Source organism: Protomyctophum parallelum, assembly GCF_964188405.1.
Source record: "Protomyctophum parallelum genome assembly, chromosome: 9".
Classification (NCBI taxonomy): domain Eukaryota; kingdom Metazoa; phylum Chordata; class Actinopteri; order Myctophiformes; family Myctophidae; genus Protomyctophum; species Protomyctophum parallelum.
Window position 1 is genome coordinate 38,405,827 of NC_139706.1, and position 12,500 is coordinate 38,418,326.

At 43.7% G+C, this 12,500-nt stretch overlaps 1 protein-coding gene across 1 annotated transcript in view; it reads right to left on the reverse strand.

Annotated features, from left to right (window-relative positions):
* Positions 1-12,500, reverse strand: part of LOC310864958 (paired box protein Pax-3-like) — a gene marked incomplete at its 5' end in the record, with an annotated part of 35,784 nt that overhangs the window by 15,205 nt on the left and 8,079 nt on the right. The window lies entirely within an intron of this gene.

Consider the following 12,500-nt stretch of genomic DNA (forward strand, 5'->3'; position numbering starts at 1 on the left):
AACATCTTAATGTCCTCACAAATCTAGCAATACAAAATGTGTTTGCGCGCGTGCGTGCACCAGAGAGTGAGAGAATGAAAGGGAGAGAGAGTATGCCACATAAGGACAGAGAGAGAGAGGAGAGAGAGTATGCCATAAGGACATGGCACAGGGGATCGGTAGGCATGCAGTTGGACTGGACCTCCAGGGCCGGGCGGCTGTATGGAGAACGGGCTGGCCTTACGGTGCCTTACTGCTGCTAGATTCGCTGAGGAACAGTAATTGGAAGAAGTGGCAACAAACCAAATGGTGGAAAAACTACTCACATTCTTTACTTAAGTAAAAGCATCAATACTGCAATATAGAATTACAAGTCAGGAATTCAAAGTGTACTTGAAGAAAAAATACAAAAGTATTGGCATAGAAATGTACTTAAAGTACCAAAAGTGAAAGTACCCATTATACAGAATGTCCCAGTTCAAGTTTTCAAATGTATAACAATCTTTTGAAAACAGCAACTGTTTTCAAAAGAAGTGGTTAATGTATGTTTTGTAATAATAATCAAAATCTACAAAGTAACTAGTAACTGAAGTGTTCAAATAATTGTAGTGGAGCAATATTTGTCTCTGATGTGTAGTGGAGTAGCAGTACAAATATCGAACATTGGAAACACTCCAGTAATGTAAAAGTGCAGTATTTACACAGTATTTAATGGAGCACCTGTGTTTCAATTGACCCAATGTAGTTATTAGAACAATTAGCCCTTGTTAATTCTTTCCATTAGTTCAATATTTATAAAGCCCACAGGCACACTCGGCCACTTTCAATCTGACAGCCCGATTTTGGGTTTGAACAGTTTCAAATGTTTTCCAAAACATCTAAAAGAAGGAAGAAATGTCAGTCTACAAGCTCACAGCGCTCCGTGCTGACCTCGTAGATCAGCTATTTTCACTCATTTTTTCAAGACACTGTCATTTGTCAAAGTATAAAATGGGGCATAAATTCGTTTTCAGAGTATGCTTACATAAAGAGGGACATGCACGCACGCACGCACGCACGCACACACACACACACACACACACACACACACACACACACACACACACACACACGCTAAGCACATGTGTCAAACATACAGATGTGTACATGTGCTCTCACATGCACATACAGTACACACTCGTGCACAACCACCAACACACGTTCCAAACATCCTTCAAGCTTTCAGGAGCGTGTAAATCAAACAGGAATTGGACTTAATGCTGATTTATTTAAATAGGCTACTGCATATTAATGTGTCAGTGTCTCTCAGACACTGAAGCAAATTGTAAGTGTCAATTACAGTTGTAGCAGGTTTCAGATATAGTGCCCATGTTGTTGTTGTATTGCTTTAACTGTAACTGTCTTGTACATTGGACATTGTATACATTTATTTATTCTTGATTAAATGTTTCTTTATGTCTCTGCCACAGAACATGTGGCATTTAGTTTACATATTTGAATGTAAATAAGCTCTTGAGCATTGTTGTTTTATCCTTTTGACAAATATGTACAAAGATATGTTCATTTACATATTTGTCAATAGCATCAATCAAAGTAGCCTATCTATGTCGTATTTTGGACTAGTCCAGCGACATGTTTCCATAGATTTGTTGTGCATAGTGTATAATCATCTGAGGTACTTCTGAGCTTGTTTGCTATTTTATAATGTATGCACTACATCTGCTATTTGTTTACCTATACTGAGCATGCATGCTGTATTTATTCAATACAGCTTTGCTGGAAGGATTAGTTGTTTCTGTGTGATATTTGTTTAGTCTGACATACAGTAAGTAAACTATAGGTCGAAGTGGATTATTGTGGCAATCAGCTAATCACCCTCCATGCTCTGAGATGATTATTTTTCAATTATACTTTTTGAAGTTCTCATGCTTTAATACATCAACATAATTAGTACCCTAGACCTCTTTGACACATGCAGCTGTTTATTCAGTCATTCTCAGTACTTCTATTTAGCTAACTATTTGGCTTTATTTCAGTTAGTCTTTATTTTATTATAATTAGCCTACCATTAAAAATATATTTTTGTGATTAGCAATGTATTTTGTTTGACAATAAAATCAATTCCAGCGATTCTAGTGTACTGTATGTACATTTCATATATTGACTATAAATGTTACCATAAATTTGTAATTTACCTGAGTAATTTCCAATACTTTTATTTCTACTCCACTACATCTCATGGGCAAATATTGTACTTTCACTCGACTGCAATTATTTGAAAACTTTACTTACTATAGTTACTTTGTAGATATTGATTATTACAACACCTACAGTAACCACTTCAACCTTACACATGCCTACATTTCGGCCATTTCAAATAAAAATATTTTTTATTTGACAGGGACAAAGCTCATTAATCAACATGTCAGTTTTCACCTCAATGTAAATGGGCCAGAGTTAGCCAAAGCTAAATTTCATCTGTAGTCCCTGGGCAGGCTCTTAAAAAATGAATGATAAAAGAAAGACAGAGTGTATAGTGTGCCAGCACACAACACCATGCGTTGATGCCATGTGTGCATATGTGCAAGCACCCAACACTATATCCATACAAAAACACAATACAATACAGGAACAGATCAACATGGTACAGGGGACAGAACAACTGCAAAGTGAAGTGAAAAATGACACCGGTGATCAATACTAAATAGTGCTGATAGTTACTCATGATTACAGATTTGAATTGTTTTTAGCCACCTTTTCAGGTTGAATTTGAAGTTTAGATAGTTGGAAGTCTCTCTTACTTCTGTGGGGAGACTGACCCAGTGATGGGAGGCTCTAACAGAGAAGACTGTTTTACCAAACGCACTACGTCTGAACTTCGCAGTCCCCTCTGGTCGTTGCCCTTGTTTCTCTATCACCACTGTCCCTTCAACCTATGAACTGTTTCAGTGGTGGAGGTGCAAGTCCATTTATAAGATCTTAAAAATGAGACAAGCATCTGCAAAGTGTTAAAAAGCCGTTTAAAAAAAGTTGTACTTTTGTCCTATGTGGCAATGGTGGTAACGGTTGGGCTTTTGGTCAAGTGTGTCACGGTATGAGACAGGTGTTCGACCGAAGTGCAGAACCACACAGGAAGGCAGGCAGATGAAGTTTAAATGAAGATTTATTTCCCAACACAGGACATACATGGGCTGGACACACCATAACATAAACTATACACTAGCAGGGAACTCAAGGAACTGAGGGTTTAAGTTTAAGTAGACACAGGGATAACAATACACAGGTGAACAGAACTAACAATCAACACTGGGATAGGCTGGGAGACTAACAGGACACAGGTGGAGAAAACTAGTAATCACAGGGAGGTGAGACAAGAGACAACACAGGAAACAGTAACTAGGAACTAGGAAAAACAGGAAACACTAGGACATGACTACATAATAAAAGTAAGTAACAGACAGATATCGTGACAAAGTGTTTTTAATGTCTGTTTGTACAGTGATTCTATGGGTTTTAAAGTTGTCTGATTTGTCTGTGACCAGGTTGTGAAACAGTACGTATGAAAAAAATCATAGCATGCATGAAGAGTTTAGCTGCATCAGTTGTTAGAAAATTATGGTCTTATGTGTCTGAAATTAGATAAATTGAATTAGATTTTGTTGGCAACATTTTTAACATGTTTTTTAAATGTTTGAGTCTAGTGTAATTCCAAGATATTTCAATTCTGATACTATCTGAATACTACTACCCTCGATGAGAATGTCAATGTCAGGGTCTGTGGAGTTACATGAAAAATACATACCGACAGTTTTTTTTGTGTTCAGACGCAAACATGAGTTCCTCAGCCAATCAGACATGTGGCCCATGGCTGCAGTTAATTTATCTGCTGCTAGTTGTTTGTTTTTAGCGTGTATATATAGAACTGTGTCATTGGCATACATTTGTATGGAGACAGTTGGACAGACGGAAGGCAGATCATTTATACCGTATATAAACTAAACAGGATAGGGCCCAGTATTTATCCCTGAGGAACTCCAATGTTACATATGTTGACTGAGTACCAGTACCAATACGAACACTTTGGTTCCTGTTTGTTAAATATGAGTGCATCTATTTGACTGCTTCTTTAGAGAAGTTGAAGAAGGAGAGCTTTGACAGGAGTACCTGATGGTGTACAAATGTGTCAAATGCCTTTTTGAGGTCCAGAAATACAGAGCCCACTATGCCTCCTGCATCTAACTTTGACTTTACAGGGACTTTGTTTGGTACTCACCACCGCTGGCTGTCAAGGAATACAAGGCCGCGCCACCTGCATCTGCCGCCGCAGATACAGGTGAAACCGCCGCCCGCACCCCCAACTCGTCCCGCGGCGAAGACTGTGCAACACCAAGGGCAGCCACGGCTGTCTGTGGACACGGCGAGCGTCCCCCGTCGCACACCGTCACAGCAGCCACAGATACAGGTGGAATTATATGCGCACCCGGACGCCTCCCGCAGCGACGATTGCCCCACGCCAAGAGTGTTCACTCATGGTGTGGTTATTATCAATATATCGGCCAAGGCACCCCCTCCTCCACTGCCGTCGACTCCCCGCGTTTGTTGGCGTCTCCCTCGGCTCGCCATCCAGCCGCCAGCACCACTCACCACATGTGTCGCAATGTGACCTTGTAGATCGGCTATTTTCAAAATATTTTTATACATTTGAAATCTTGAAATGGGATATTCTGTATAATGAGACAATGAGCACTTTCACTTTTGGTACTAAAGTACATTTTGATGCCAATACTTTTGTACTTTTACTCAAGTACATTTTGAATTTCTGACTTTTACATGTAACCAGTATTTCTAGGTTTGCAATATTGATACTTTTACTTAAGTAAAATGTAGTACTTCTTCCACCACTGGTTTTAGCTGTCATCAAGTGAGTCCTTCAGCTTGATTGAGTTGCAGTGACATAACAGCTCTTGACAGCTTTTGTGCTGCACTTTTCATCTCCTCCTTAGATCAGTATTAATTCTATTGTGGGTTGGCTTCTATAAGCACAGGGCTTGGTTTTATACCCACAGCTTTGAACAGCCCACTGGCTTCCTCACAAGTTCACCAGGGCCACGGTGCCCACTTTTGTGTGTGTGTTACACTAATGAATTCCCCGTAGCACAGGGGAAGGTTTGTGTGCAACACTGTATTAGTTCCCCTCTCTGAAGCAACAATAAAATACAAGAGATCCCAAATAGCTCGGGGCCCCTCATGTGAAACTGATCCTCTTCCTCCCCTGAGCGCATTCCCCTCCACAACACCAATAGCATAGGGAGGCAACTTAACATGCATTAGGAGTAAATTGGTAAAGAATCATTCAGCGATGGGGGTAGAGTTAAAATTGATAGGAAAGTAAAGAAGTGCAAACTTGAGCCCTTCTAGATGGGTGGTTCCTCGTTGATTGGTGTGGTTTTTTGGCATTTCTTTAATGGACGTGAACATCACGCACGCACGCACGCACAAACGCACGCACGCACGCACACACGCACGCACGCTCGCACGCACGCACACACGCACGCACGCACACACACACACACACACACACACACACACACACACACACACACACACACACACACACACACACACACACACACACACACAAATGGCCGGCAGTCACAGATTCCAAAATGAATCAAGATGGGAAACTGTTCCCTACACACGCCTCAACCTCCCAAGAAAGTTATACCTGCATCTCTAACTCCTTTAACAGCTTCGAGACAGTGTCAAACCACACCACTTTACAGCCGTCAAAACATCTTATAGGACCATGGGGGATGAGGGATTTTTTAAGGTGGCTGGGCAGGAATTCAGGGTGTGGAACAGTGGTAGGGGGGTGTTGGTGTTGTATTATCTGAGACAGGAAGGCTGAAAACAAGAGAGTGGGCCTTTTGCAATCCCCCCACCCCAATTCCTAGTAGAGGGCTGTCCGGAATGCTTTCGCCCCCGACTTTAGCAGCATGCACGTTCCACAGCATTTCACAGGGATTTGGACCCTGGGAAGGCTGAGGCGGTCTGCGGAAAAAATCCTTAATCACTTTGGAATTACCTATCGGGTTATGACTGCCACGGGGATCCAACAAGTGTTCAAAAGAAGCGACAGTGTGGCACCTTAGAGGGCTCTGAAGTCTACACCGCAAGATCCTGCACGTTAATTTAACTCTGAGAGTAAAATTAAACACTGGGGATTTAGAGGTTCTCGCTTTGATATCGTCATACAGCAGATCGCAGGGAAAAGGGAACAGTGTCATATTTCCCACATATGCAACGCAGATAAAGTCATTTTGCAGGTTTAATATAGGCTATACTTTTCAACCAATAAAATGATGGAGAATCTGTTAAATCGTATAACATTTGCGCGCGTCCTTGTCAGCACGCTGCCAGTCCTTAAACAAGCATCTACTTTACACACCTTTCTCTTCCCTCTTCTTTCGCTCCTTCTCACCCTTTTTCACCCAAACAACTCCTCACAGCTTCTCTTTGTCTCCTCCTCTCAATCCCTCTCACCCTCCATCTTTCTCTCTCTCTCTCTCTCTCTCTCTCTCTCTCTCCCCTTCTCTTTCCTTCCCCCCTTTGTTGCTGTGAAGAGCCGAGGTCTCTTTGCAGGCGATTTGCACGCTCCATCTGTGGAATCCGTCATGGCTCCCTCGGAACCTTCACAGCAGAGGGCTGTCACCTGCCCCGCGGGGAGCACACGGGGGGGGGGGGGGGGTTATGGGTGAGGGTGTGCGCGCGCGAGTGTGTGCATGGTGCATGTGTGTGTGTGTGTGTGTGTGTGTGTGTGTGTGTGTGTGTGTGTGTGTGTGTGTGCATGCATGCATGTGGGGGGGGGGGCACAAAGGGGCTCTGCGAAGGCGGACGATGTGGGGGGAGGGGGCTATGGGGAAGGCACAGCCGAAGGGGGGGCTCTCGCCTCTCCCTGATTCTCTGAAGGACTCTGCAGCCCCCTGGGGGGGGGGGGGGGGCAGAAGGGGGCTGTTTCTGACTTAAACGTCCCCTTGGGGATCGGCCTTCTGTGTGTCTGTGTTGATTTTGTTGCTGCTGCTGCTGTTGTACTATTACATTTCTCTGTGTGTGTGTGTGTGTGTGTGTGTGTGTGTGTGTGTGTGTGTGTGTGTGTGTGTGTGTGTGTGTGTGTGTGTGTGTGTGTGTGTGTGTGTGTGTGGGAGGTGACAGAATAGGCTCATTGAGGGACACATATGTTGGAGACGCAGGGTGGGGTGGTGCAGGGATGAGGACCAGGGCACAGACCCAACTCGCCCTGCCACCCATTGCTCCCTGCCGACCAGGAGCTCACAGACCCATGCACACGCACAGAAACGTGCACACTAAACACACATACACACATTCACAGACACACATGGCGGGTATGGCTGACAATAATGCACCTTGTGACACGGTTCATCTAGCATGTAGGCACCTGTTTTGAATGTCATCAATGCACTGAAAGGTACAAAATCACATTTAATCAGAGCAAACCTATCCACACTTTTCCTGGGCTGTGTGTGCTCCACTTCCTGTCGATTTCATTGGATATCATTGGTCATCTGACCAGTTTCATTGGATTTCATTGGATCAAATCGACAGGAAGAGGAGCACACACAGCCCAGGAAAAGTGTGGATACCAACATCTACTGACCTACCAACTAGCCATCTACTGACCTACCAACATCTCAGTATGCTGCATTCTTTTCACTGTGCCACACTGTAGATAATGCAATGTCCTGTTAATGCATGTGCCTCTGCGTACTGCGTAGCCATGCATGCACAATTGCACACACATACACGTGAGCGCACCGAGACACAGTTAGGCTACATTACTTTTCATAAGAAAGAAAGAAAGAAAGAAAGAAAGAAAGAAAGAAAGAAAGAAAGAAAGAAAGAAAGAAAAAGAAAGAGAACCAATATGCCTATCACGACTCTTGCATGTTACCTGCACCACTAAGTGAGAAGGAGTGAGGAGGAAGAAAGAGAGAGAGCGAGAGAGAGAGGGATGAGGATAGGTGGAAAGGGGTGAAGCCCCTCCCTGCTCCACGGGTCCTTTACAGCTCTGTAAACCTGTGGTTTGAGAGTGCCTCGTGCCCCATAGCCGCCTCGCTATCCCCGCGATCTGATCGCATCGATTTGGCACCACTGACCATGCCTCGGTCAATTAAATTATCCACTCTATCCCTCCTATCTCCTCCTGTCTGTATATACAAGTTATATCTTAAAATGCTGTATTTAGAAACGCTCATAAACACTTCGATTCACTTCTGTGTGCTTTCGCTTCACCTCGACTTCTAGTGGGCGGAGGTACTGTACATGGCATTGGCTTTTGTCAATTTACCAAAAATATGAGAGAATATGAACCTTGGGAGGTTAAAAGAAATGATCTGAGCAGGGAAGGCCTGGAAAAAATAGAATCTATCTACAAACCACAAAGAGAGAGAGAGTCAGGGAGGGAGAGAGGTGGTTAAAAGTGGCTAAGAAAGTGGGAAAAGGAGAAAATATGAGTTGGAGAGAGAGGGAGAGAGGGTGGGAGAGGAAAAGAGGGAGAGAGGGAAAGAAGGAACGGGGAGAGAGGGAGAGAGGGTATAAACTCAGGGAAAAGAAAACGGTTTAATTTAACCAAACTGAGGCCCTGCAGGCACACAGTGCACTGGACCTCCAGCCAAAACAACCTTTCCCATGCAGAGCCAAGAAAAACCCAAAATGGCTCCCGCCATGCAATGCCATCCCACAGAGGAGAAAAACTAGGATTGAGAGGAGGAGAAGTAGAAGAATAGAGGACTTAGCTGACATAGCCTGCAGTTGGAAAGACTATACGGCCTTAGACAGGGGACAAAAAGACTTAAATATGTCCACTGTGCATTGCGCGTGCACGTTGTGGTTGAGTGTTGGCTTTCAGACAGCAAACCAAGTGTTAATTTAATACCTTACACTCTCGGAATTAAATGAACACTGATTAATTGCGTAGGGTTGGAGAGGTTGACTGACCATATGTGTGTGCTAGCAGGTCACCCTGGTAAACTCTTTGGTTAACCCACCCCCCACCCTCCACCTCCCCCTAAAAAAGAAAACACTAAACAAAAGGCAGAGGAGACAAGCGCAGCAGTTATTTGGGCGGGCCGACCGTCCTGCTTCTATTCAGGAGCCTGGGGTCTAAGTGACTGGCCGACTGCATTAAACAGTACATAGAAGTCAAGGCAGGCAGATGCTGGGCTGGATAATGGGTTAACTGACAGCTTATGGACCCATCTGTGGCTCTTTCTGGCGCGTTAAAAGAGAGATGTGTGCGTGCGTGCGTGTGTGTGTGTGTGTGTGTGTGTGTGTGTGTGTGTGTGTGTGTGTGTGTGTGTGTGTGTGTGTGTGTGTGTGTGTGTACTGGTATTAATATACAGTACTTGTGAGGACCAAGTATAGAATTTGAGACATTGTGAGTGAGGACAGCTTTCCTGGTACTCACAAGAGAAATGGATGTTTCACGGTTAAAATAAGATTTGGGAAGTTAGGAAATCCTTTCCCTTCAATACGGAAAGGATTCAGGTTTGGATTAGGATTAGGCATTTATGGTTAGGTTAGAGTTAAGCCTGCATGATAATACAGAAAATGATCAATCTACAAACTCACAACACGTTGTAGATCTGCTGTTTTACAGCATGTAACTAGCATTTATAAATTGCTGTCCTAAATAGTGCATGTGTGGGAGGTTCACTTGTCTTGCTTAGGAGGGTGTGTGTGTGTGTGTGTGTGTGTGTGTGTGTGTGTGTGTGTGTGTGTGTGTGTGTGTGTGTGTGTGTGTGTGTGTGTGTGTGTGTGTGTGTGTGTGTGTGTGTGTGCGTGTGTGTGTGTGTGTGTGTGTGTGTGTGCGCGCGTGCGTGCGTGCGTACCGTGCGTGCGTGCGAGTTAGTGCGCATGCTTGCCAGCTTGTGTGGGGCCAAGAAGATGATGCACTTAGAGATAGATGAAAGAGTAACACATGCACGGGCTTCATTCAGGGGTACAGCAACAGAAAATGACAGGCCCAGTAATCACCTGAGAAACAGCCTCACGCGCACAGGGCAGCAGAGGGGAGGCAGGAAATGTCTACCTGTCATTTGCAGCTAAACATGTTCCTAACCCCTGTTTCCTGTGCGGTGCAGGCAGAGGGTGACCCTGTACTGCCCTGTGACCCCGCCCTGCCTGTCTGCCACAGACAGAGATAGACATTGACCACAGGGGACATGAACACACCAGCAGCACTTCATTCAGGTCCTCATAATGCAATGACAAATTAGGATTTTTCTGTCTAACCCCTGGGGCTATACGTTGGGCGTGTGAGTGTGTGTGTGCGTGCCTGTCCGCTTTAGTCTTGTTTCTTCAGATATAATAATAGCCATTTGTCGTTCTTGCTGAGACATACGCTACAGTTGTTGACAATCATGTCATGTTAATAAGGATTTGCTGACTTTACCAGCTGGTGAAGTCAATCATCAACTCCAGATCTGTATGGCAATTGTACAGTTTATAAAAATGATTAAGTGCATTAATAAGATATCTTGTCTATAGCCCAAATAGCCCAACAAAAAGTGGATATAATTATTCCAATATGGTTATGTTGATCATTGTTGGACACATACTGTACTAAGTGCAGAAAAAAAATATTTAGTGAGAATCTGTATATTATTCAATCTATCTATTTCCATAAAGTTATCCAAAGTTATCATGTTGCCACTGCATTATTATTGGCAAATACTATAAGATTAGCAATTGAATTTATATGAATATAGCTTTTCCCTATGGCATTTGTGATTGTCGAAAGCTGCATTCAATACTTTGAGAGCAAGGCATGCAGACTGTTTCTCCTGTCTTGTTCAGTAGAGGCTATGCAATGTTTCCTAAACCTGCCATGGACCTTAAAATCAGATTAAATTGTCTATTGTATACAATGAAGTTATCACATTCAGTCTGACATACCTTTGTCTTACAAAGTTGCACACAAAATAACCACAAATGGTGAGTGTTGTGAATGAGGCAAGGGGGCAAGACACTTACTGTAGTGTACAAAGAATTTGAATTAAGTTGTATGTGCATTTTTCTTTGTATGCCTGTAGCTGTCCCTTTCATCTAAAAATGAAATAAAAAAAAAGGTGATTGTTGTTTTAACCATAATGCGGCTGCCTATTGTGGGGTGAACATTTGGCAGGAATTGTGAGCTTGTACATTGGCTTGGTCTAGAGGGCAAAAAGTAGCAAACCAATAAAGTCTAGTAAAAAGTCAAAGTAAAGAAATATAGTTTTGGCCCAGGCCGTAGCGTAACGGTCTGGGCACCGGACTGGTAATCCAGTCGCAGTGTGCCGCGGGTTCGACTCCCGGACCCGACACGGCCTTTACTGCATGTCATCCCCCCATCTCTCTCCCGTTTCCTGTCAGCCTACTGTCTGTCCCTTCAAAAATCAATAAAAGGCGTAAGCCGCAAAAAAATATCTTTAAAAAAAAATATATATATATATAGTTTTAAGTGTAATGCTGACTGTGACCAGGATTGTGCTCATCATCCCAGAGAGTGTGCACTCTGAAAACTAATGGACCAAATTGCCATCCTTAAAATGGACCTGTATTCTTAAAGGACCACAATGGAAATGAGCTCTCAGGCTTTTTTGTGTTTTATCTTTTTGACAGAAATACTGTACATATATGCATTCTTGTCAACATGAAACATGATTCAATCAATCACATGCACCCTTATCTGATATTTAAGGTTCACAGTATTGTCACAGCATCATGACATAGTTTGTCATATCATTTTGTTTGTTTATACCCAACCAACAATGCATGTGGAGGAATTGCAGTCTCTGTGGATGAGAGCATCGACCACACAGCAAAATCTTGTGTTGGTTTAACTTGCCTCAGACCCTCAGATTGAACCCTCTCAGATTGAAATGCCTGAAATATGAACGTAATAGCAATTTAGCCCTCAAGTAAACACCCATCCTAGTGTGACAGAGGCCTCCGAACTCGTTAGTTAACAAAATGCTGATTGAGTGTCGTCGGGCTCCATCAGTCAGTTGATTGACAGCTGTCTGTATCTCTTTAGTAGTTTAGCTGTGCTGTGTTCAGTGGCCTCTGGCTGGCCTCAGACAACTCTGACACTTCGCGTAACCCATGCAAATACACACAACATACGCACAACACACACGCACACAGACACACAGACACACACACACACACACACACACACACACACACACACACAGACACACACACACACACACACACACACACACACACACACACACACACACACTAACCCCCCCCCCCCAGACCCCTCCTCCTCAGCCGTTCTCCGTATAGTATAGTGCATACTTGCAGCAGATAAAGAGGGGCCTTATTCTAAGCCGAGCCATTCTACTTGACCTTCGACGAGCCTTTTCACTCTTTCACTCCCTTCAGACCGTCTTTGGGGTGCGCTTGCTCTCGGCTCAATGTGACTAGTCCATCATGGGTGAAGGTTGGGGTGCTGG